The sequence below is a fragment of the Aquarana catesbeiana genome, linkage group LG09, assembly GCF_042186555.1.
Source record: "Aquarana catesbeiana isolate 2022-GZ linkage group LG09, ASM4218655v1, whole genome shotgun sequence".
NCBI lineage: Eukaryota > Metazoa > Chordata > Amphibia > Anura > Ranidae > Aquarana > Aquarana catesbeiana.
The window spans coordinates 233,939,160-233,966,041 of NC_133332.1; the positions used below are offsets into that span (position 1 = coordinate 233,939,160).

The 26,882-nt window shown below is 45.5% G+C and overlaps 1 protein-coding gene across 6 annotated transcripts in view; it reads left to right on the plus strand.

Annotated features, from left to right (window-relative positions):
* TRAF2 (TNF receptor associated factor 2) overlaps positions 1-26,882 on the plus strand; it is a 145,417-nt gene that overhangs the window by 13,063 nt on the left and 105,472 nt on the right. For 3 of the 6 annotated variants that reach the window (XM_073599961.1, XM_073599964.1, XM_073599963.1), the window contains exon 1: positions 21,139-21,293. The exons of 2 other annotated variants lie outside the window; for them this stretch is intronic. The gene's annotated coding sequence lies outside the window, so the exon portion shown is untranslated. Of the gene's footprint in view, positions 1-12,769; positions 12,997-21,138; positions 21,294-26,882 lie in introns of those variants that run through there. One more of the 6 variants, XM_073599965.1, reaches the window with a different exon arrangement.

Sequence of the window (26,882 nt, forward strand, 5' to 3'; positions counted from 1 at the left end):
GCTGGGAACGATTTCAACTGTATGTTCCATTAAAGAGCCCTATCCACTTTGCTCTGTATAAAAATCTTTGCTGTGCAGTTCCCATTTTTACAGTTATCTTAAAAGAATGAATCCTCCTTAATATGATAATTTAGTGTTTGATAGGTGATGGAGACATACTCGGTGGGAAAAAAAAAAATATATTCTAGCATATACAATTACTACACAAGCCATGTTATAATGTAATGTTATTATTCTGCAGCTGCTGTAATTTTCTGTAAAATTCGGTCAAAATTCAATACAATATGGCAACCTGGAGGTGTTCTGAAATCCTTTGGTATACGGAATACCCCCAGAAATTGAATTTCCTGCTTGTGTGATTGGCTCACTGATTTCCCCAGAAGACATAAGCTGGCCATACACTAATAGAATGACAAGTCCTATGGAAAATCTTTTTTTACATTCGATGACTGCACGAATGTCATTAGAAAGGACTTCAAATTTTCATTTGCTTCCAACATTTGATTTTGAAACAAAAATGACATTCACTGTTAGAAATTCAAAGTCCTTCAGAGTCCTGTGCTATAACCGGCGACTCCTGCGCACATTCGCAGGAGTGATGTAATCGCGGCTCTGGACACTCACAAAGCCGGAGTCCGTGAACCTGGAAGGAAGACCGTGTAAAGATGGAAGAGCCTTCAGTGGTGACAGCACGCTGCTGGAAGGGTTTGTTTTCAGGTAAGTTTCACATAATGTGCTAGTATGCAATGCATACTAGCACATTATGGCATTGCCTTTCCTCAACCCAGCAGTTTATCGTTTTAAGATCCCAATCAAATTTTAGGCACCCTGTGCGGGGATCTTCACAAATTAAGTTTACGATCTTCAAGATTGTTCAAATTAAAGTGGTTTTAGGGGGTGAAGCTTTTTTTAATCCTAATGCATCCTCTGTATTAACCTAAAAAAAAAAAAAAAAACCTTCTGAGTTCAGCTACCCCCCGCCAGCCCCCACACTTACCTGAGCTCGATCTCAATCCAGTGCTGTGCACAAGAGCGGTGGCTCTCTTGGCTATCCCCCCTCCTCCAAGGCTCAGAGCCATTGGCTCCTGCCGCTGTCAGTCAAGTCAGCGAGGCTTGAAAAAAATTGAAATTCAATGTGTAAATAAATATATGATTTTACATTTTGATCACAGATCCACCCGAGGAGAGCGATTTTTGAGCGTTTTTATTTTTAATGTTTTTGAGCATTTTTGCATGCATATATGCGCATTTTAAAAGCATATTCCAAACATTTTACATGTATAGTCAAGCTCCAGGCATTTTCGTTTTAGCCAATAGAAAGCAATAGGGGGAGGCGGCCAGTTCTTACAGGTTAAAAAATGCCATTGAAGGGTAAAGATCCAAAAACGACCAAATATAACTCAACAGTAGCTTTTGAAGCAGTAGGCATCAAGCTACAAGTTTTAGAGAGTCGTGTGCTGACTAGCTTTGTGTATAAATTCTGTAGTTTGCACATTTTATACTCAAATGCATGTGTATGGGTACCAGAGCTGCATTTGGCCTTCATTTTGGTTGTAACACAGCTGAATCTCCATGGGACAAGCTGGATACAAACAACTGCAGACTTCTGATGAACCAGGTGGGATCCCCTCTTGTTCTGGGACGACGTCATATGATGTTGCTCCAGACACAGAGCGGCCCCGATCTTGGTAAAGAGTCAATGACATGGCTCTTTACCCATGTGATCGGCTGTGTCCAATCACAGCCAATCACATGTAAACATGGAAGTGCTGGTAATCGGCTCTCCTCACCTCACACTGACGGAGTGTGAGGAGAAGAGGGCTGATCAGCGGCATCTCCTCGCAGGGGAGACCTGTACAGGTAATCAGGGTACTGATCATCAGTGCAGCCCCAGCAGTGCCCAGCAGTGATGCCAGTCAGTAACCATCTGTGATGTCAATCTGTGCCCATCAGTGATACCAATTTGTGCTCATCAGTGATGCCTGTCAGTGCCTGCCCATCAGTGCCACCTATCTGTGCCCATCAGTGCAGGATATTAGTGTCTCCTCATCAGTGCTCATAAGTGCCACCTCATCAATGCCCATCAGTGCAGCCTATCAGTACCCATCAGTAAAGGAGAAAAATTACTTATTTACAAAATAAGAAAAGAAAAAACTTTTTTTTTTTTTTTTTCGTTGTTTTTAGCAAAAAAAAATTAAAAACCCAGCGGTGATTAAATGCCACTAAAAGAAAGCTGTATTTGTGTGAAAAAAATATAAAAAAGTATAGCGTTGCATGACCGCGCAATTGTCATTCAAAACGTGTAATTTTACCATCAATTTTGGTATGACCTTGCATCAAATATTAAGGGAAACTCTCTCTATCAACACACGAGTGGTGCTAATATATTCACCAAGACTCATACAATGGAAGAGTGAAAAACTGGATTAGGAGTTCCATACTTGGACACACAGTGACAACAAGCAGTATACAGTTCCTTCAAATATTCACATTACTCAGCACCAGGGTTGGCGTTCAAAATCATGGGGCCCTGTATAGTCTACCTGACATGGACTCTTCACCCCCCCCCCCCCCCCCAAATCACAAAAATGTCAATTTACAATTTCTGTATTTTTTCAATTTCATCAGGGGTCTGAACAGGCCTCTGACATCTCTCCTTTGAGTCCGAGAAAGGAATCGATCGAGGACACAGATTTTCATTTCCATTCTCAGTAGCCTCAGTTGCACTTAAGATGAATGAACAGTAGACAGAGGCTCCTGGTAATTCATAAACTGAAGCATAGTAAACATAGTTTGCTATGCTTAGTTATCAATGGACACAGGAGCGATCAGTAGCAATCGCTCACTGTGTCCAATTCAGAAAAAGAAGGGGCCGGTAAATGACATATTTACCGGCCCCTTCCCCCACTCTCCATCCACCTGCGTACCCACAGTAGCTGGCGGGGGAAGAAAGTCGGCAGCTCTGCTGGGGGTCCTGGAGAGTCAATTTCTAAATAAGCCCCAGAATTTGTTCTGGGAAGGAAATAAGTTTTTTTTTTTTTTTTTTTTTTTTTTTTTTTAGATTCTGCTAATTTTCTCACTGCAGTTACATTTTTACCAGAAAGGAAGCTATCTCTTGTTTAAAGAGATAAAAATTAAAAAATTGCAGGAAATGACTCACAGAGATGGAATTGAAGTGTACTGCCAAACATTTTATTTTTGGTATTTGGGGAAGTGTCACCCTCGGCTGATTTATGTCCTGTTGAAAGATGTTGCAACCTTTATTCGGCCATCAAATGTAGGTTTATCTTTTCAGAAAAAATGAAAAGGTGAACACCTTACACCCTCCTCACTCCCGATCATATGTCAGCGCTGACCAATCAGAACCAGTCTAATCAGTCCCGGTGTCCCTAGGGAGAGAACAGGAAGAACAGCATGATTTTAAACCCCAGGACTGCTGCACCAGGCTGCATGGATGGTGAAACTGTATCATCCACAGAGGTAAGTGCAGCAGGGACTGGTGGGAGTAAGGCGTTAGTTCACCCTTTCATTTTTTCTGCAGGAATAAGATAGTCTTCCTTCATTTGTTCAACCGCTCTAGCGCTGCTGCCTCTCTAAGATGCTCTCAGCCGTTGTCACATGCTCACCTCCTGTATGTACAGTGCCAGCTTAATAGCCCTGCACTGTACACGATGAGAAGTGAACAGTGCTGGAGCTTGCTGGGCTGAGGGATAGGGTAAGTAATACACCTTATCCTTGCACCCCTAAATGAAATGAGTTTAACCTTGATGAGGGCCCTACTGCATTTATTATTTTTTCCTGCAGGAGCCTGGAAAACAGGCTTTCTGTTTGAAAGCTGGAGGACATGTCAGTGGACTACGACAGCGCTCATCAGCATTTCAGTGTCAGAAACCATGAAATCAGACCAAGACAGAAGTACAGTTAAATCACACTTGTTTAATAATAAAAGTAAAAAGAACAAATGTCAAAGTTCAGTAACTGGAATGGATAGTCAGTCAAGCCGGAAGTCAGGGATCAATGTAGAGGAACAGCAAGCAGGATCTGGAGCCAGAAAGGATGTCAGCAAAGCCAGTCTTTAAACAGGAATACAGGAGATGGTTTCTTGTGAAGTTGACCAAGGAGAAGGCAGAGCTCCTCTGGATTTTACAGCTTAAGTAGGTAGGACAGACGAGCAGGATATCATCAACAGCTGAGTAACTGGGGAGAGAGATGGGAGCTGGCAATAGCTGACAGCTGAGCGGCCAGCTCATAGAAGGAAGGGCTGAGCCCAGCCCTGACATCCAGCAGCCCATTGAAGAGAGCAGAGCTGTGGGAGGGACCCAGAAGGCCCCACCCACTACAAGCTGCCTGCAGAATATTACAGGAGGGGGCAAATACAAGACCATTCACCCTGCACAAGGCGAGAGAGCAGCAGTGACTGGTCTTTATTACAAGAAGCTCCTACACAGAGGCAAAACGTCACACTGGATTACTGCACAGATCTGGAAGAAATATACAAAGCACACCAAGATCCAGGTAAGAAAACACATGCCTCGTATATAGATAATGTTTTCCTGTCTCCAAGTTCAGCTTTATTTAATACATTGCAACTAGTTCACTTTGAGGATTTACTTGCCAGGTTTGGTCTTTAATTCCTACACTGTCCTCTCTGCTGCAACTATTATTACAATGTACTTTTTTTACCCTAAACTTGGTAGTCAATATCTGTCCCCAAATTTACAGATTTTTCCAATGTATAGACAATGTGAAAGAGCCAAGGCTCCTAGGTGAGAAAATAATTTTTTGGCCCACATTAGAATATTGCTCAATTACAAAAATGTTTATATTCATTTTTTATAGATAGATACAAATATACATTCTCGCAGGGCCGGGACAAGGGGTGGGCATGAGGGAAGGATACCCTGGGCACTGTGGTATCATGTGAGGTGGGGGATGCCACAAGGAGATTGGGGGGAGGGAATTTGTGTTGGAAGGGGGAATTTGCAGGGTGGCAGGGGGTAAGTATTGTTCTAGTTGGGGAAATTTTGAGTGCTAAGAGTAGTGATTTAGGGGGATTTATATTAGAAGGGGGGAGAGGGGAAGAAGATTTGTGCTAGGAGGGGGGATTTGGGGAGAAATTTAAGTGGGGGGGGGGATGTTTACTAGGAGGGGACGTTTTAGGAATAGAGGATTTTTGCTAGGAAGAGTGATTTTTTTTTTTTTTTTTTGGGGGGGGGGAGGGGGGCAAGATTTGTGCTGAGAGGAGGGACTTTAGCAGGGGAGCGGATTTGTACTGGGAGGAGGGGTAATTTATTCTTAGGAGTAAGATTGCAGATTAGTGCTTAGTGTTTTTTGTGAGGGGATTTTTGTTGAGGTGGGGGCGAAGTTTGGCATGTTCGGATATTCGGCCTGGGGTCTAGATGACCTTGTCCCGCCACTGCAGTTACCCTACCCTGCAATACACATCTTGAATTTTGGCAAATTCATCCTGAATCAGCTGAAATTCGAGCTGTGAGTAGCCATGTTGGCACCACTTGGACTGATTTTTCATTCAACTTTTTTCAAGCCGGGTTGGGTGAACAGTAACCAATCAGATGCAGTAACTGTTCCAGTATTCTGACAGCCGCAGCTGCCTGAACACTATAACCGGCAGGGGAGATTTCTTCATCCATGCTGTTTAGTGTGAATCTATATGTGTATGGCTAGCCTTTGTAATACTCTAATGCCCCGTACACACGGTCGGATTTTCCGATGGAAAATGTCCGATCGGAGCGTGTTGTCGGATATTCCGACCGTGTGTGGGCTCCATCAGACATTTTCCATTGGATTTTCTGACACACAAGGTTGGAGAGCAGGAGATAAAATTTTCCGACAACAAAATCCGTTGTCGGAAATTCCGATCGTGTGTACACAAATCCGATGGACAAAGTGCCACGCATGCTCAGAATAAATAAAGAGATGAAAGCTATTGGCCACTGCCCCGTTTATAGTCCCAACGTACATTTTTTACGTCACCGCGTTTAAAACGATCGGATTTTCCGACAACTTTGTGTGACCGTGTGTATGCAAGACAAGTTTGAGCCAACATCCATCGGAAAAAATCCATGGATTTTGTTGTCGGAATGTCCGAACAAAGTCCGACCGTGTGTACAGGGCATAAGCCAGTGACGGCACACCTTAGCACCCCAGATGTTTTGGAACTACATTTCCCATGATGCTCATTCACTCTGCAGTGTAGTTGAGCATCATGGGAAATGTAGTTCCAAAACATCTGGGGAGCCAAGGTTCGCCATCACTGCTCTAAGCTATCTCATAGTTTATAATATGTAATTGAGCTTAGATAGGGAACAGGCCTTCAGTTCTGGTCACCCAAACCACATCGACTCTAAATGGGTCTCTGATGTTCTAGAGCAGTGGTTCTCAACCTGGGGGTCAGGACCCCCTCAGGGGTCGAATAATGATTTGCCAGGGGTCACTGAATCCTGGGCTGTTCCTGAAGCCCGCACCACTCACCCAGCCTTTTTGCGGCCACCCAGCAGGGCTGTTCCTGGAGCCCGCGGCCGTCCACTCAGCCTCTTCACAGCCCCCCCACACCAAGGAGTAAGAGAAGGAATAAAAATAGAGAATGCATGGAAGGGAGAGGAAAAGAGGGGGGGGGGGGGATAAAGAATAAGGGAGAGAAAGAACAAGAAAGTTAGCTAGGGAGAGGGATGGGAAAAAAAACAAGAAATTAGGATAGAGAGAGATAAAAGGGAAAGAAAGGAGAACAAAGAGAAAGAGTGGTACATCCTAAAATGTACTATAAGGGGTTTTAATACTGTACGAGTGGAAGGACTCGGGGAGCGCTAAATGTCCGTGCTTTAGGGGCACAAATTACTTGTCTTGCCTTGGGTGCTGACAACCCACGCTACGAAAATAATTTTACTGTTAAGGGTCCCCACAACTTGGGAAATTTTTATCAAGGGGTCATGGCACTAGAAAGGTTGAGTACCACTGTTCTAGAGGGACTTTGCTAAGGTAAGAAATCTGTACAAATGGTATGTTCACTATGTTAAATGCTCATTATATCTAGGGATTGCTGAAGAAGCTGCCATACTTACCCTACCCCTGCCCCAGGTGTTCCTTCGGTACCATCACACACAATGCTGGGCTATTAGCTCTGCATTAACCTCTTGCCTTCCGCGCTATAGCCGCACAATGGCTAACAGTGCGGACCTGAATTTCCGGATTTCTGGGAGGCCATCATATGACTGCCTCACCTAAGCACGTGCCCCCTGCAGGGCGCTCGCGGTGCGCGCTGTGATCACTGAGACTCGAGTGATCACAGATCCGAGTAAGGGGCCGGTCCCGGCCCCTTAACACGTGATCAGCTTTTAGCCAATGATGGCTGATCACAAGATGTAAACAAAAGCCTCGATTAATCTTTTTTTTTTTTTTTTCTCACGCTGACAGCGCGAGGAGAAAAAAAAGCCGATCACTGGCTTATCTGTAAGGGACATTGGTCCCAAAGAGGAAGAGGCAATTATGCCTCATCTGTGCCCACCAGTGCCACCTGCCATTGCCACCTATCAACGCCCATGAGTGCCACCTATCAACGCCCATGAGTGCCACATATCAATGCCCACCAGTGGTGCCAATCAGTGCCACCTAGCAGTGCTGCCTATCAGTGTAACCGATCAGTGCCCATTATTGCCACCCATCAGTGCCGCCTCATAAGCGTACATCAATGAAGGAGAAAAATTGCCTGTTTGCAAAATTTTATAACTAAATATAAAAAGAAAATAATAAAATTTTATTTAAAAATTTGGTGTTTTTAAAAAAATTTTTAACAAAAAATAAAAACAGCAGAGGTGATCAAATACCACCAAAAGAAAGCTCTATTTGTGGGGGAAAAAAATGATAAAAAATGTCATTTGGGTACAGTGTTGTATGACCGCGCAATTGTCATTCAAAGTGCATCAGCTCTGAAAGCTGAAAATTGGTCTGGACAGACCATAGCTGGAAGTACATTATATAGGAGCCCTCTGATCCCTCCTGTATTGATTTGTATTGTAAGTGTACTGTCTGCCCTCATGTTGTAAAGCGCTGCGCAAACTGTTGGCGCTATATAAATCCTGAATAATAATAATAATAATAGGAGGGCTCATTGGACCAGTTGCACCGCTGGAATGACTCCTTATCCTGCACCCCTAAACTGAACAAGCACAAAAAAATCTAATAAAAAAAGGAATTTTTAACTTGAGGACAGGGAAGTTATTAGTTAAATGTTACTGGTCATTGAGATTGCTCAGGGTGACATTGTCATGTAAACTAGCTGTGATTAGTACATAAGAGAATCACAAGACGAAGGCTAAGGTCAGCGTCACCACGACATAACTACTCGCCCAATACCGGTCACGTTACTTCCAAGTATTTATCTGATCACACAGCTTGTGTTTTCCGTACTGGACAAGTATTGTCCGCTTTGTCCAGATTACCGTTGGTGCAGTTGGGTTTGGTTTGCTTTCCAAAACCGTACAGAAATAAATACACCTGCCGGCATTATTGTGTAAACGAGATCTGACCGCCAAACGTTTATACAACAAAAATCCTTTTACATAATTGCATGTTCATACACGCCATATGTATATTTTTGTGCCTAAAGCAATTGGCTCGGAATCCCCATTTCAGCCTGGGAGAGATTGACCTGATATGAACAGGTAAACGCTCTCCTGCTCACGTATGTGCTAACCCTTCCCTATGTCGCTCATAAATGTGCTTTTCAGTGCTTGTATAATCAGGAAAGGGTTAAAGTGGTTGTAAACTCACTTTTTGGACTTCTACCTATAGGTAAGCCTAGAATAAGGCTTACCTATAGGTGGTGGAAATATCTCCTAAACGTGCGCCGTTTAGGAGATATTTCACTTGTAGGCCGCCGGAAATTCCAACTGCGCGGGGAAGAAACGAAACTAAGTGCGGTTTCTTCCCTAGCCTATGCCGTTAATCGCGGCTCCCGTGTGCATGCGCGGGAGTGAAGTCACGCGGCTCTGGCGAATCACAGAGCCAGAGTTCGCGGCCCGGAAGGAAGAGGGCCAGAAGATGGACGTTGCCCACACAGGGGACATCGCTGGATTCTTTTGCAGGTAAGTGGCACATATTGGGCTAGTATGCGATGCATACTAGTCCATTATGCTTTTCATTTACAGGCTGTAGCAGCGAGCAAAAGAGGAAGTAAAACCCATCAGGGTTTACATCCTCTTTAAAACCCCATGCCAGATATTTTTTTTTTTTTTGCTGTCTGTGGACTTTTACTTCCTGTTCCTAGACATGCAACAGAAAGCAAAAGCAAATCTCCCAAATGAGGCGAATTCTAGTAATAAAATGCAATTTCAAGGAATCCCTTCTTTAAACCCCTTAACCTATATATTAAATATTTTTTTCAAATATGATTTTTTGAATTCTTATGCCGTGTACACACAAGCGGACTTTCGACGGACTGAACTCCAAAGGACTTTTTGACGGACTTTCGACGGAGTTCAGACGCAACGGACTTGCCTACACACAATCACACCAAAGTCCGACAGATTTGAACGTGATGACGTACGACCGGACTAGAATAAGGAAGTTGATAGCCAGTAGCCAATAGCTGCCCTAGCGTCCCTTTTTGTCCGTCGGACTAGCATACAGACGAACAGATTTTTTGACCGGACTCGAGTCCGTCGGAAAGATTTGAAACATGTTCTACTTCTAAAGTCCATCTGATTTTTCGACTGCAAAGGTCCGATGAAGCCCACACACGATCGAATTGTCCGGTGGATTCATTCTGTCGGACCTTTGCTGTCAAAGTCCGCTCGTGTGTACACAGCATTAAAACTTTACCTCTGTACACATTCAAACCTGTACTTCCTGATTTGTGTCCCAGCTGTGGATGAGTGTTCTGTATCTCGCACACGGTGAGCTTAGCTCAACAGAACCAGTGCGCATGCCTGAAATTAGATGAAGGCTGTGCCAAGAAAAGTTACGCCATGCAAATACAAGAATTGGGCATCTTTCACTGCAACCGCAGTGTGTATACAGCCCTGTAAGGTTATAATGTTATGCCCCGTACACACGGTCAGAAATTCCGCCAGCAAAAGTCCGATGTGAGATTTTGGTCAGAAATTGCGACCGTGTGTATGCTCCATCGGACTTTTGCTGGCAGAATTCCAGCCAGCAAAAGATTGAGAGCAGGTTCTCTATTTTTCGGTCTAAAAAAGTCCCTATCCAAAAATGCGTTCGTCTCTATGCAATTCGGATGCGCAAAAAATCACACATGCTCGGAAACAATGCGACGCATGCTCGGAAGCTTTGAACTTCGTTTTCTCGGCTCGTCGTAGTGTTGTACGTCACCGCGTTCTTGACGGTCGAAATTTCAGAGAACTTTTGTGTGACCGTGTGTAATGCAAGGCAAGCTTGATCGGAATTTCATCCGAAAAACCATCCAAGATTTTTCTGACCGAATTTCTGATTGTGTGTATGGGGCATTAGCATTTGGGTGGGCTGCCTGGGGCGGTGAAAAGAAGCAAGGATTGGCATAAGGCGTCATTCACACAGGTGCTGAGGCACATACAGCATGAATGAGGCCTTTGTTTACATGTTTGGAGCTGCATTCAGGCAGCCCACTTAGGGTTGCCACCTGTCCGAGATTCACCGGGACAGTTCGGGTTTGGAATCATGTGTCCGGGTTTTCGACTGCCTGAAACCCGGACACATTATTCAGACTAGACTATGGCTTCTCAGCAGGATTGCTGGCTGCAGTTGTCTAAGCTGAGCGTGTCTGTTACCCTCTCTTTCATGCTGCCCAAAGCCAGCACTAACACCCCCCCCCCCCAAACACACATACAGATGGGAGAGGAGAGAGGGCTCGATCTGCACCTCTTCCCCCCCCCCTCACCCCTCTGTGTCTGCCCACACTCCAATCCCCAGCGCTGTGCCTCAGAAAAGGAAAGTGCGGGCTGGAAATTTGAAGTCCAGCAGCCTCATCAGAGTTGCCCTTTACACCAGAGGAAACAGTGTTCCCCCTTCAATCAGAGTCCTCTCCGTACATCAAAGTTATCAGGGTTCCCAGAGCATCCCTTATGTTAGAGTCCCCAGAGTTCTCCCCTACATCAGAGTCTGCAGAGTCCCCCCTTACAGTGAAAGGGAACTCTGTGAGTTCAGATGTATAAGGGGAACTCTGTGGACTCTGATGTAAAGGGGGACTCTTGGTATTAACTTCATGTGATTAGAAATGTTCTTTAATAGCAAAATATATGTATAGTTTATACTACTACAAAAAAATTTGCTGTGCGCCACTAAAGTGTTTTGGTTTGACTTGAAGAAAAGGTGGCAACCCTAAGCCCGCTGTATATTAGTGAATAGAGACGTAGCTGCTGTACAGCTGCAGACATACAGGGGTGGGTGCATAGCTCCAAACCCAGACAGTGTGCATTCTGGGTCACACACCAGCCCCTGCGTGCCTGACAAACCCTCATCATCTAAAACAACCCATTCAGTTTAAAATAGAACTGAAAGGCAAAACATTTTTGTATAGATACAGTATAACCTAGGTATAAACGACATTACAAATAACTTTTTTCCCTTTTTTATAAGTGATCACATTCCCTCTTTTCTCAGCTGCACAAGAGCTGGGGGAGGAGAAACCACAGCACACTGAGCTTCCCAGTGAAAGGCTGTACAGGAGGTTGGGGGGGGGGGGGCGTGTCAGGACAAGTCTGATCATTGGAGGAGAGCAGACTGAGTTCCCAGCAAAGTTAGAACTGACTGACCACAGTGTGCTCGTCTGCTTAGTGTGGTCAGCTTTTAATAGGAAAGCAGAGGGACTGGCAGGAACACCAGGAATTTCACACAAAGGAAACAATACAAAGAGAACAGGAGACTTTCTCATACAAGTACATGGTACAGCAGGCACAAATCAGGAATATGAAATGTTGGGGTAACAAACGCTTAGTATGTGGCTATGTCTGTGCAGACGCTTCATCCCCATTCACTAATATAGGCTGCCTGCACAGATCTCCAGACAGTAAAGAAATGCCTCATGTACGCTGTACGGGCCAAGTAGAGGACATCCATTCAAGGCCCATTGACACCAGCTGCGGTGTGGGAAATGTGCGTTTCCATGTATGCCCCCCACGCTGCCCTTGTTAGACGTATGCAGGTGCCATGCATCCCAAATTCATCTAAAAAAACACCATGGTACCATGTCATTTGGTGCGGGGTGAATTTACAAGTTGTACCTGCCATACTTTTTGCTCATTCCTGTCCATATGACGGCCCACATAATAATGAATGAGTTGTCAAAAATGCACCGCATGCGTGATTGCACGCGTTCTCATGTGAGCCGACCCTTGGAGTATACTAAAGGCAAAACTTTTTTTATCAGGTTTGGATAGAGTGGAGGTGGATTAGAACACCTGTCAGGTTTTTATTGCTGTCTGTGTCCCCATTAGGGAGATTCACCCACTATATATATCCTGTTGACCGCTATCGCTGAAAGTGAAAAAAAAAAGCCCAAATTTTGGGTTGCCCCCAGAATAGGAGTGGAGGGGAAAGCTTCCAATGGAGACACAAGTTCCACTTTGGAGGGATTTCCTCTCACTTCCTGTTTTGGCTATGGGACAGGACGTGAAGGGTAATATCCCCAATGGGACACAGATAATAAACAAAAGGTGTTCTTCACCTGGTAACTGCTGATCCTCCATCTCCTCATTTCCCCATTCGGGAGAAAGAGAGGAAGCCTCCTCCAATCAGCACAGAGATCCGCCTTCCTGTACACAGACTGTCCTGATCTGGGTGAAGTGGAAGGTTGTCGTGTTTTGGGGTCTCTCTATAGATGACAGTGGGGAGGATGATCCCCCTCATCCTGATTATTCTGGGGGTGTCAGGGGTGGAGTGTGTATGAGCCCCTGCTGGAACCTGCATCTTGTGATCCATTTAGAGCCCAGGGTGGCTCAAAAGCGTTTCCTGACTTTGTCTAGCGTCTCAGTCACATCCTCTAAGGTGAGCGCATTACCTTGGGGGGGTCACTTTTGTTTCACCCTCGCTTGCTGCGGCACGTGGATTTTAAGCACGTTTGAATCTATCATCACTGAAGATCACTCATTAATACTTTTGTGAAGGACTTTTTGTTCAGTATGCATTTATTGAGTCTATGATGGCTTATTAAATATAAGCAGTGCGGGACACTTAGCACTTTTTTGTTGGCACATGTCACTTTTCAGCATTTGTTGCACCTATGAATTACATTTGAAGTATGAATTAATTATCAATTATATTTATTATTATTATTAGTAGCAATATTATATGCTAATTGCACTTGTTATTTTTGCACATTAATTTTGCACATTATGTTTATTTATTTTATGCGATACAATATATAAATGCGACGGATTATTCTGTACTTATTTGTATATGTGGCGGGATAGGGGCACGTTTAGCACTCTTTAGCGCAGCATTATTTTTATTTATCTAATAAACAAAAGTCTGACAGGGGTTATAACTCTCCCTTACTCTATCCAAAATGCCCCCAAAAAAAAGGTTTTGCCTGACCATCTCTTGTGTCATGTCTGCAGTCTCTGACCATCTCTTGTATCATGTCTGCAGTCTCTGACCATCTCTTGTATCATGTCTGCAGTCTCTGACCATCTCTTGTACCATGTCTGCAGTCTCTGACCATCTCTTGTACCATGTCTGCAGTCTCTGACCATCTCTTGTACCATGTCTGCAGTCTCTGATCATCTTCTGTATCATGACTGCAGTCTCTGACCATCTCTTGTATGAAGCCCACAGTCTCTACCATCTTTTGTACCATGCCATTAATCTTTGACTATATCCTGTTATGTGTCTGCTGTCTTTTGATATGGAATATTCACTGAATTTAATGCGTGGCCATTTGGTGATGTTGGTGGCCACACTAAAGGCCCCCATGGCAAGAAAGTTGACCACCACTGCTTTAGGGGGACAAAAAATTGTCTTTACATAGACTTTAACACTGTTTTGTCTTGTATCATGTCTGCAGTCTCTGACTATCTCTTGTATCATGTCCGCAGTCTGACCATCTCTTGTATCATGTCTGCAGTCTCTGACCATCTCTTGTATCATGTTTGCAGTCTCTGACCATCTCTTTATCAAGTCTGCAGTCTCTGACCATCTCTTGTATCATGCCCGCAGTCTGACCATCTCTTGTATCAAGTCTGCAGTCTCTGACCATCTCTTGTATCATGTCTGCAGTCTCTGACCATCTCTTGTACCATGTCTGCAGTCTCTGACCATCTCTTGTACCATGTCTGCAGTCTCTGACCATCTCTTGTACCATGTCTGCAGTCTCTGATCATCTTCTGTATCATGACTGCAGTCTCTGACCATCTCTTGTATGAAGCCCACAGTCTCTACCATCTTTTGTACCATGCCATTAATCTTTGACTATATCCTGTTATGTGTCTGCTGTCTTTTGATATGGAATATTCACTGAATTTAATGCGTGGCCATTTGGTGATGTTGGTGGCCACACTAAAGGCCCCCATGGCAAGAAAGTTGACCACCACTGCTTTAGGGGGACAAAAAATTGTCTTTACATAGACTTTAACACTGTTTTGTCTTGTATCATGTCTGCAGTCTCTGACTATCTCTTGTATCATGTCCGCAGTCTGACCATCTCTTGTATCATGTCTGCAGTCTCTGACCATCTCTTGTATCATGTTTGCAGTCTCTGACCATCTCTTTATCAAGTCTGCAGTCTCTGACCATCTCTTGTATCATGCCCGCAGTCTGACCATCTCTTGTATCAAGTCTGCAGTCTCTGACCATCTCTTGTATCATGTCCGCAGTCTCTGACCATCTCTTGTATCATGTCCGTAGTCTCTGACCATCTCTTGTACTGTGTCCGCAGTCTGACCATCTCTTGTATGATGTCCGCAGTATCTGACCATCTTTTGTATCAAGTCTGCAGTCTCTGACCATCTCTTGTATCATGTCTGCAGTCTCTGACCATCTCTTGTATCATGTCTGCAGTCTCTGACCATCTCTTGTATCATGTTTGCAGTCTCTGACCATCTCTTTATCAAGTCTGCAGTCTCTGACCATCTCTTGTATCATGCCCGCAGTCTGACCATCTCTTGTATCAAGTCTGCAGTCTCTGACCATCTCTTGTATCAAGTCTGCAGTCTCTGACCATCTCTTGTATCAAGTCTGCAGTCTCTGACCATCTCTTGTATCAAGTCTGCAGTCTCTGACCATCTCTTGTATCAAGTCTGCAGTCCCTGACCATCTCTTGTATCATGTCTGCACTCTCTGACCATCTCCTGTACCATGCCTGCAGTCTCTGACCATCTCTTGTATCATGCCCGCAGTCTCTGACCATCTCTTGTATCATGCCCGCAGTCTCTGACCATCTCTTGTATCATGTCTGCAGTCTCTGACCATCTCTTGTATCATGTCTGCACAGTCTCTGACCATCTCTTGTATCATCATGTCCGCAGTCTCTGACCATCTCTTGTATCATCATGTCCGCAGTCTCTGACCATCTCTTGTATCATGTCCGCAGTCTCTGACCATCTCTTGTATCATGTCCGCAGTCTGACCATCTCTTGTATCATGTCCGCAGTCTCTGACCATCTCTTGTATCATGTCCGCAGTCTCTGACCATCTCTTGTACTATGTCCGCAGTCTGACCATCTCTTGTATGATGTCCGCAGTCTCTGACCATCTCTTGTATCAAGTCTGCAGTCTCTGACCATCTCTTGTACCATGTCTGCAGTCTCTGACCATCTCTTGTACCATGTCTGCAGTCTCTGACCATCTTCTGTATCATGTCTGCAGTCTCTGACCATCTCTTGTATCATGTCTGCAGTCTCTGACCATCTCTTGTATCATGTCTGCACAGTCTCTGACCATCTCTTGTATCATCATGTCCGCAGTCTCTGACCATCTCTTGTATCATGTCCGCAGTCTCTGACCATCTCTTGTATCATGTCCGCAGTCTCTGACCATCTCTTGTATCATGTCCGCAGTCTCTGACCATCTCTTGTATCATGTCCGCAGTCTCTGACCATCTCTTGTATCATGTCCGCAGTCTCTGACCATCTCTTGTATCATGTCCGTAGTCTCTGACCATCTCTTGTACTGTGTCCGCAGTCTGACCATCTCTTGTATGATGTCCGCAGTCTCTGACCATCTCTTGTATGATGTCCGCAGTCTCTGACCATCTCTTGTATCAAGTCTGCAGTCTCTGACCATCTCTTGTACCATGTCTGCAGTCTCTGACCATCTCTTGTACCATGTCTGCAGTCTCTGACCATCTTCTGTATCATGTCTGCAGTCTCTGACCATCTCTTGTATCATGTCTGCAGTCTCTGACCATCTCTTGTATCATGTCTGCACAGTCTCTGACCATCTCTTGTATCATCATGTCCGCAGTCTCTGACCATCTCTTGTATCATGTCCGCAGTCTCTGACCATCTCTTGTATCATGTCCGCAGTCTCTGACCATCTCTTGTATCATGTCCGCAGTCTCTGACCATCTCTTGTATCAAGTCTGCAGTCTCTGACCATCTCTTGTATCAAGTCTGCAGTCCCTGACCATCTCTTGTATCATGTCTGCACTCTCTGACCATCTCCTGTACCATGCCTGCAGTCTCTGACCATCTCTTGTATCATGCCCGCAGTCTCTGACCATCTCTTGTATCATGCCCGCAGTCTCTGACCATCTCTTGTATCATGTCTGCAGTCTCTGACCATCTCTTGTATCATGTCTGCACAGTCTCTGACCATCTCTTGTATCATCATGTCCGCAGTCTCTGACCATCTCTTGTATCATCATGTCCGCAGTCTCTGACCATCTCTTGTATCATGTCCGCAGTCTCTGACCATCTCTTGTATCATGTCCGCAGTCTGACCATCTCTTGTATCATGTCCGCAGTCTCTGACCATCTCTTGTATCATGTCCGCAGTCTCTGACCATCTCTTGTACTATGTCCGCAGTCTGACCATCTCTTGTATGATGTCCGCAGTCTCTGACCATCTCTTGTATCAAGTCTGCAGTCTCTGACCATCTCTTGTACCATGTCTGCAGTCTCTGACCATCTCTTGTACCATGTCTGCAGTCTCTGACCATCTTCTGTATCATGTCTGCAGTCTCTGACCATCTCTTGTATCATGTCTGCAGTCTCTGACCATCTCTTGTATCATGTCTGCACAGTCTCTGACCATCTCTTGTATCATCATGTCCGCAGTCTCTGACCATCTCTTGTATCATGTCCGCAGTCTCTGACCATCTCTTGTATCATGTCCGCAGTCTCTGACCATCTCTTGTATCATGTCCGCAGTCTCTGACCATCTCTTGTATCATGTCCGCAGTCTCTGACCATCTCTTGTATCATGTCCGCAGTCTCTGACCATCTCTTGTATCATGTCCGTAGTCTCTGACCATCTCTTGTACTGTGTCCGCAGTCTGACCATCTCTTGTATGATGTCCGCAGTCTCTGACCATCTCTTGTATGATGTCCGCAGTCTCTGACCATCTCTTGTATCAAGTCTGCAGTCTCTGACCATCTCTTGTACCATGTCTGCAGTCTCTGACCATCTCTTGTACCATGTCTGCAGTCTCTGACCATCTTCTGTATCATGTCTGCAGTCTCTGACCATCTCTTGTATCATGTCTGCAGTCTCTGACCATCTCTTGTATCATGTCTGCACAGTCTCTGACCATCTCTTGTATCATCATGTCCGCAGTCTCTGACCATCTCTTGTATCATGTCCGCAGTCTCTGACCATCTCTTGTATCATGTCCGCAGTCTCTGACCATCTCTTGTATCATGTCCGCAGTCTCTGACCATCTCTTGTATCATGTCCGCAGTCTCTGACCATCTCTTGTATCATGTCCGTAGTCTCTGACCATCTCTTGTACTGTGTCCGCAGTCTGACCATCTCTTGTATGATGTCCGCAGTCTCTGACCATCTCTTGTATGATGTCCGCAGTCTCTGACCATCTCTTGTATCAAGTCTGCAGTCTCTGACCATCTCTTGTATCATGTCTGCAGTCTCTGACCATCTCTTGTACCATGTCTGCAGTCTCTGACCATCTTCTGTATCATGTCTGCAGTCTCTGACCATCTCTTGTATCATGTCTGCAGTCTCTGACCATCTCTTGTACCATGTCTGCAGTCTCTGACCATCTCTTGTACCATGTCTGCAGTCTCTGACCATCTCTTGTACCATGTCTGCAGTCTCTGACCATCTCTTGTATCATGTCTGCAGTCTCTGACCATCTCTTGTATCATGTCTGCACAGTCTCTGACCATCTCTTGTATCATCATGTCCGCAGTCTCTGACCATCTCTTGTATCATGTCCGCAGTCTCTGACCATCTCTTGTATCATGTCCGCAGTCTCTGACCATCTCTTGTATCATGTCCGCAGTCTTTGACCATCTCTTGTATCATGTCCGCAGTCTCTGACCATCTCTTGTATCATGTCCGTAGTCTCTGACCATCTCTTGTACTGTGTCCGCAGTCTGACCATCTCTTGTATGATGTCCGCAGTCTCTGACCATCTCTTGTATCAAGTCTGCAGTCTCTGACCATCTCTTGTACTATGTCCGCAGTCTGACCATCTCTTGTATGATGTCCGCAGTCTCTGACCATCTCTTGTACCATGTCCGCAGTCTCTGACCATCTCTTGTATCATCATGTCCGCAGTCTCTGACCATCTCTTGTATCATGTCCGCAGTCTCTGACCATCTCTTGTATCATGTCCGCAGTCTCTGACCATCTCTTGTATCATGTCCGCAGTCTCTGACCATCTCTTGTATCATGTCCGTAGTCTCTGACCATCTCTTGTACTGTGTCCGCAGTCTGACCATCTCTTGTATGATGTCCACAGTCTCTGACCATCTCTTGTATCAAGTCTGCAGTCTCTGACCATCTCTTGTACTATGTCCGCAGTCTGACCATCTCTTGTATGATGTCCGCAGTCTCTGACCATCTCTTGTACCATGTCTGCAGTCTCTGATCATCTTCTGTATCATGACTGCAGTCTCTGACCATCTCTTGTATCATCATGTCCGCAGTCTCTGACCATCTCTTGTATCATGTCTGCACAGTCTCTGACCATCTCTTGTATCATGTCTGCACAGTCTCTGACCATCTCTTGTATCATGTCTGCAGTCTCTGACCATCTCTTGTATCATGTCCGCAGTCTCTGACCATCTCTTGTATCATGTCCGCAGTCTCTGACCATCTCTTGTATCATGTCCGCAGTCTCTGACCATCTCTTGTATCATGTCCGTAGTCTCTGACCATCTCTTGTACTGTGTCCGCAGTCTGACCATCTCTTGTATGATGTCCGCAGTCTCTGACCATCTCTTGTATCAAGTCTGCAGTCTCTGACCATCTCTTGTACTATGTCCGCAGTCTGACCATCTCTTGTATGATGTCCGCAGTCTCTGACCATCTCTTGTACCATGTCCGCAGTCTCTGACCATCTCTTGTATCATCATGTCCGCAGTCTCTGACCATCTCTTGTATCATGTCCGCAGTCTCTGACCATCTCTTGTATCATGTCCGCAGTCTCTGACCATCTCTTGTATCATGTCCGCAGTCTCTGACCATCTCTTGTATCATGTCCGCAGTCTCTGACCATCTCTTGTATCATGTCCGTAGTCTCTGACCATCTCTTGTACTGTGTCCGCAGTCTGACCATCTCTTGTATGATGTCCGCAGTCTCTGACCATCTCTTGTATCAAGTCTGCAGTCTCTGACCATCTCTTGTACTATGTCCGCAGTCTGACCATCTCTTGTATGATGTCCGCAGTCTCTGACCATCTTTTGTACCATGTCTGCAGTCTCTGATCATCTTCTGTATCATGACTGCAGTCTCTGACCATCTCTTGTATCATCATGTCCGCAGTCTCTGACCATCTCTTGTATCATGTCTGCACAGTCTCTGACCATCTCTTGTATCATGTCTGCACAGTCTCTGACCATCTCTTGTATCATGTCTGCAGTCTCTGACCATCTCTTGTATCATGTCCGCAGTCTCTGACCATCTCTTGTATCATGTCCGCAGTCTCTGACCATCTCTTGTATCAAGTCTGCAGTCTCTGACCATCTCTTGTATCATGTCTGCAGTCTCTGACCATCTCTTGTACCATGTCTGCAGTCTCTGACCATCTTCTGTATCATGTCTGCAGTCTCTGACCATCTCTTGTATCATGTCTGCAGTCTCTGACCATCTTCTGTATCATGTCTGCAGTCTCTGACCATCTCTTGTACCATGTCTGCAGTCTCTGACCATCTCTTGTACCATGTCTGCAGTCTCTGACCATCTCTTGTACCATGTCCGCAGTCTCTGATCATCTCTTGTATCATGTCTGCAGTCTCTGACCATCTCTTGTACCATGTCTGCAGTCTCTGACCATCTTCTGTATCATGTCTGCAGTCTCTGACCATCTCTTGTATCATGTCTGCAGTCTCTGACCATCTTCTGTATCATGTCTGCAGTCTCTGACCATCTCTTGTACCATGTCTGCAGTCTCTGACCATCTCTTGTACCATGTCCGCAGTCTCTGATCATCTTCTGTATCATGTCTGCAGTCTCTGATCATCTCTTGTATGAAGCCCAGTCTCTACCCTCTCTTGTATCATGCCATTAATCTTTGACTATATCCTGTTATGTGTCTGCTGTCTTTTTATACGGAATATTCACTGAATTTAATGCGTGGCCCTTTGGTGATGTTGGTGGCCGCATTAAAGGCCCCCATAGCAATAAAGTTGACCACCACTGCTTTAGGGGGACAAAAAATTGTCTTTACATAGACTTTAACACTGTTTTGGGTTGTTGTAGTAATTCTCCTCACTTCCTGTCTTGGTGACATAACCGGATGTAAGGGGGCATCTACCCAATGGGGAAAACATTCTGTCCTGGGGGGGCACATGAAGAACTGTCTCGATACGAGGGAGGGGAGGAGTGACGCTGTACTCGGCGGTTTTACTTTCACTTTGGGAGAAGACGTGTACATATCACTGACACCCTCTACACAGCGATATACAAAGAGTCGTTGTATAAGGTGATATAGATATATAGATATATATATATAGATATATGTATATATCTATATATAGATATATATATATATATATATAGATATATATATATCTATATATATATAGATATATATATATAGCGGAGAAGGGGACGCCCCGTTTTTTGAGGGGCTGATCCGGAAAAAGGACAACCAGGCTCCTCCCCCCTCCAAGTCCGGTGCAGAACGATGCATGTCAGTCAGGCGCTCCGTATGGAAGGGGTGAGTGTCTCTGTGGGTTTTGGGCGGTGTGTGGTGGTGATGAGGCCGGAGGAGCCCCGGACTGGCAGTGGAGGGTGAGCGGGAAAGGTGTGCAGACGTGGGGCGCGGGCCTGTAGGAGGAAGTATGAGGAGGAAGTATAGTTCCTATCTGGGCTCGGCCTGTAATTACTGTAACAGAAGTCAGGAGTTCTCTGTAACTTCCCAGCAACACCCGGGCCCCCCCCTACACCTCACAGGGCGGGGGGCAGAGATCATCATGGTGGGTTATGGGAGATCACCCAGCAAAAGTAAGGAAGTGATAGGAAGGCTGAGGAGTCAGCAATGGAGACTGTAGTAGTGCCAAGGTGCAGTAGTAGTAGAGGTCACCCAATAGGGAAGTTCCTCTCCTCCTTTTTCCTCATTCCCTGCTCTATCACATTTGGATGATACATGTTTATTGGGGTGGGGTGTACTTAGTTCTGACTGGTACCTGCTCCCGCTGTTGCTCGGGTTGCCTAGGCATGGGACACATCACAGGTCTCGAAGCGCGGTGGGACCAATCACAAAGCAGCAGTAAACAGCCGCCTGTGAAGCTACGAGGAGTCACAGGTACTGTAGAAGCTGCTCACAGTCAACATCCTGGGGACAGAAGACCGCTGAAGAAGCTGACTCGGGTGAGGACAGCGCTGGATCCTGGGTGTCTGTTTATTAACCACTTTAAGGACCAAGCCTCCTTCTGAGAGTTTACAAGTTAAAGTTCCACTCTGAAAATGTTTTATTTTTTTATAATCGGACTCTAAACCTATAAAAAAAAACATTTGGAGGAGATTTTTTTTTTTTTTTTAATACTTGCCAGAATCGCCCTGTTGCTATGTAGTCCTCTTAATCTGCCACTTCCTGGTCCGCGGAGCTCTTCATCACTTCCTCCCTCGCCTGTGCTCCTGTCATCAATTCCCAGGAGTCTGTGGGCAGTACTGTGATCAAAAATCAGGAAATGAGGCGATTTATGGTGGATCACATCGCCAAGATGTGTTTATGTTGCCATAACAACGGGGCGGGACCTTCCTCCGTCGCCGCCCGTTATGGCAACTTTAGAAACAATCGGCGCTACGGCCGCTGGTGAATCGCGCATGCGCGAGATCAAGAGGTGCATGCTGGTTACCCAGCATGCACCTCTCCAAAGCTTATCCAGGAGATATCGATTGGGCTTCACATGCCCACAATCATGATGGCAACGGCCACAACAGAAGGGAGAAAATTGTAAGTAATGTATATTTTAGAAAGCTCCATAATTTAGCAGGTATAATCGTTTTTTAATTAAAAAAATGAATAATGTTCAGATCAATAAAAAAGTAAAAAATTTGTCCGGAACTCCGCTTTAAAAACGATTTTTTTTTTTTTTGCTAGAAAATTACTTAGAACACCCAAACATAATAAATATATCCTGTATTTATCGGCGTATAACACGCACTTTTTTCCCCGGAAAATCGTGGGTGCGTGTTATACGCCGATCTCCGCTGATTTTTTTCAATTGCGCCGACATACACATCCGAGTGTACAGATTCAAATATGGCGCCGGCTGACTCGGCGGAGCAGAGCGAGCACCGCAGAGATCAGAGGGACTGGGCGGAGCCGAGATACACATAGCCGAATGTACTTGGCTCTTTTCGGCTCCGCTCACAGTCACGCCCAGTCCCGCCCTGGGCGTGACTGTGAGCGGAGCCGAAAAGAGCCAAGTACACTTGGGTATGTGTCGCCCAGTCCCTCCGAACTCTGCGGCGCTCGTTCTGCTACGCCGAGTCCTCCGGCGCCATATTTGAATCTGTACACTGTGTATGTCGGCGCGATCGCAAAAAATCAGCGGAGATCAGCGGGGATTGCAAGGCTGCAATGGACACTGGAGAAGGCTGCACTGACAAGGCTTCAATGACCCTGAGAAGGCTGCATTGATGGGCATTTAAATGTAAGTTTTTTTCCCTTAAACTTTCCTCCTAAACTTGGGGTGCGCGTTATACGCCGGCGTGTGTTATACGCCGATAAATACGGTATATATATTTGTTTTCTAACAACCCTAGAGAATAAAATGGCAGTCGTTGAAATACTTTCTGTCACACCGTATTTGCGCAGCAGTCTTCAAAGCGCACTTTTTTTTGGTGAAAAAATACACTTATTTGAGTTAAAAAATAAGACGACAGTAACGTTAGCCCAATTTTCACACTTCAAAATTGCGCCCGCTCGTGGAATGGCGACAAACTTTTACCCTTAATCTCCATAGGCAACATGTAAAAAATTCTACAGGTTGCATGTTTTTTTTTTTTTTACTTATTTCTCTCGCTCTAATGATCGCGGCGATACCTCACATGTGTGGTTTGAACACCGTTTTCATATGCGGGTGCTGCTCACATATGCGTTCGCTTCTGCACACGAGCTCGGTGGGACGGGGCGTGTTTAAAAATTTTTTTATTTTGTCTTTTTTTTTTTCTTATTTATTTTACTTACACTAAAATAAATAAATTAAAATTATAAAAAATGTCCCTTTTAAGAGCTATGAACAGAAGCGACGTTTTGACGTTGCTTCCGCCCTGCGGTGGTATGGAGATGGGGGGGCATCATCCCCTCACTTGTCTCCATGCCAAGCCAGGGACAGGACACAATCGCCTCTGCCGGTAAGCGGCGGAGGGCACCGGAGAGCGGCGTGCCCTCACCCGCCACAGATAAAAGTGATCTTGCGGTGAATCCGCTGCAGAGACCACTTCTAAAGCGGACCGCCCGCTGAAGAAGAGGATACCAGGGTTATGGCAGCTAGCTGCTGCCATAACAATGATATTCCTCTTCCTAGTAGCGACGTAAAACGACAGCGGGCGGTCTGTAAGTGGTTAAAGACAACAGCTACAGATTTTGCAACTGCTGACTTTTAATTTTTACACACCCAACTCTTCTTTAAAGCGGACCTTCAGTCATTTTTTCATCTTTCCATCTATTAAATCTTCTGCCCTTGTTGTTTTAACTTTGGATAGTAAAACATTTTTTTTCTGCCAGTAAATACCTTATATAGCCCACTTCCTGTTTCTTGTCTGGTCATTAGCCAAGGCTTATGACATCATGTACAGCTCTCTCTCCTGAGAGTTTGCCAGGAAGGGAGGGGGGATGAGTCATATGAGAGCTGCAGAGCTGGAGGTATGCCTCTGTGCCTCTGTGTAAATCCAGGAAGTGAACAGACAGCAGCTTCAGCTGCCCACAGTTAAAATGGATGCAGCCAGACTCAGTGGAGGGAGATTTCTGCAGCATATTTGGCAAATACAGAATCACAGTATATTTGTATAAAATATGCAAAGTGGTTGGAGGGAAGTTTCAGTATGGCAAAGATGTTTTTATTACACATGATGTAAGCAGACTGCAGTTCCTCTTTTAACCAGTTAAGGACTGGAAGGTTTTACTTCCTTAAAGCGGAGTTCCACCCAAATGTGTAACTTCCGCTTTAATCACTCCTCGCCCCCTTACATGCCACATTTGGCATGTAAATTTTTTTCGGGGGAGGGAGAGTGTACTTGGTTTTTACAGGTACTTTCTGTCTTCTGGCTGCTGAGGCGACCCCTCCTCTCCCCCTAGGCGGCCCCTCCCTCTTTGCAATCTTCTGGGACAAGTCGATTGCCTGGCCACTAGGGGAGCGCAGTATGACTTGCGCATGCGCATCGCACGCCCTGCCGTGAAGCCACAAGCTGTCACGACCGCGTGCCCACAGTTGCTATGACGGTGCCGTGGAGAGGAGGGGGAGAGGAGTGAGCATCGGACGGCCGCATCACTGGATCGCGGAACAGGTGAGTGTTTATTAAGTCAGCAGCTACACTTACTGTAGCTGCTGATTTTTAATAAACTGAAAAACAGCTGGAACTCTGCTTTAATGACCAGGCTATTTTTTGCGTCGCTTTAACTGACAATTGCGCGGTTGTGCGACGTTTTACCCAAACAAACTTGATGTTCTTTTTTTTGCCACAAATAGAGCTTTCTTTTGGTGGTATTTGATCACCTCTGCGGTTTTTATTTTTTGAGCCATCAACAAAATAAGAGCGACAATTTTGAAAACGTATTTTTTAATTTTTGCTATAATAAATATACAAAAAACAAAAGTCTTCATCAGTTTAGGCCAATATGTATTCTACACATTGCAATTAGTGATAGCGTCTACAAAATAGGGGATAGATTTATGGCATCTTTCTCTTTTTTTTTTTTTTTTTTTTTTTTTTTTTTTTTTTTTTTTTTTACTAGTTCTTGCAAAAGAGACACATAATGTCTTCTGCAATAAAATCCACCTGCCTGCTTGCTGTCTTCTCTAGCATGTAAACTGAGCTGCGCATGCAAAGCTTACACTGCTAGTCCAATCCCTGTGTGCCAGGATGACTGACTCTGTGCAGAACGCAGGAGTGACATCATCCTTCACCAGCCAGTGAAGATGGCTAAAGAGCAGCACACAGAAGAACGTACTGGTGGGGAGTGGGACAGTTGGCGCAAAGAAGTTTCACTTTATGTGTACGGCAGAGTGCAAGGGGGTCAGGTAGTGAGTGTGTCGGAGTGCAAGGGGGTTCCGTAGTGAGTGCGTCGGGGTGCAAGGGGGTTCCGTAGTGAGTGCGTCGGGGTGCAAGGGGGTTCCGTAGTGAGTGCGTCGGGGTGCAAGGGGGTTCCGTAGTGAGTGCGTCGGGGTGCAAGGGGGTTCCGTAGTGAGTGCGTCGGGGTGCAAGGGGGTTCCGTAGTGAGTGCGTCGGGGTGCAAGGGGGTTCCGTAGTGAGTGCGTCGGGGTGCAAGGGGGTTCCGTAGTGAGTGCATCGGGGTGCAAGGGGGTTCCGTAGTGAGTGCGTCGGGGTGCAAGGGGGTTCCGTAGTGAGTGCGTCGGGGTGCAAGGGGGTTCCGTAGTGAGTGCGTCGGGGTGCAAGGGGGTTCCGTAGTGAGTGCGTCGGGGTGCAAGGGGGTTCCGTAGTGAGTGCGTCGGGGTGCAAGGGGGTTCCGTAGTGAGTGCGTCGGGGTGCAAGGGGGTTCCGTAGTGAGTGCGTCGGGGTGCAAGGGGGTTCCGTAGTGAGTGCGTCGGGGTGCAAGGGGGTTCCGTAGTGAGTGCGTCGGGGTGCACTTTTAAAAGTAAATCCCTATAAACTTTTTTGGGCGCTACTAAGCAAGTGCAGTTATTGCAGCGAAGACCTTTGCAAACAAAGAGGCTGTGGCCATATGATTAGGATATGTACCTGAAGGGGTCAGCTAATTTAGGTAGAGGAGGGGATAAAAAAAAAAAGACAAATGCCCTTTTTTGTAATAGGAATTTGCCATAAGGGCTAGTTTTACACTTGCTTCAAAACATTTTTTATGGAGGCTTTGAAGACGCTTTGGAGCACCACTAAAGCTACATGGGGTGTAATTTTACAACCATTTTAACCATTTTACAATATTTAATTTTATTTGACTAGCATTCAGAGAGCTTTAACAAAGCCTGTCCGAAGCCTTGTTTTCAAACAAGTGTAAACTAGCCGTTATTGTGTGTTGAAGCAAATGTAAATGAGTATAATGGAAGCTGCCATGGCTGAACTCTCCATTTGAGAATGTTAATTCTTTAGCTGTCATGCTGAT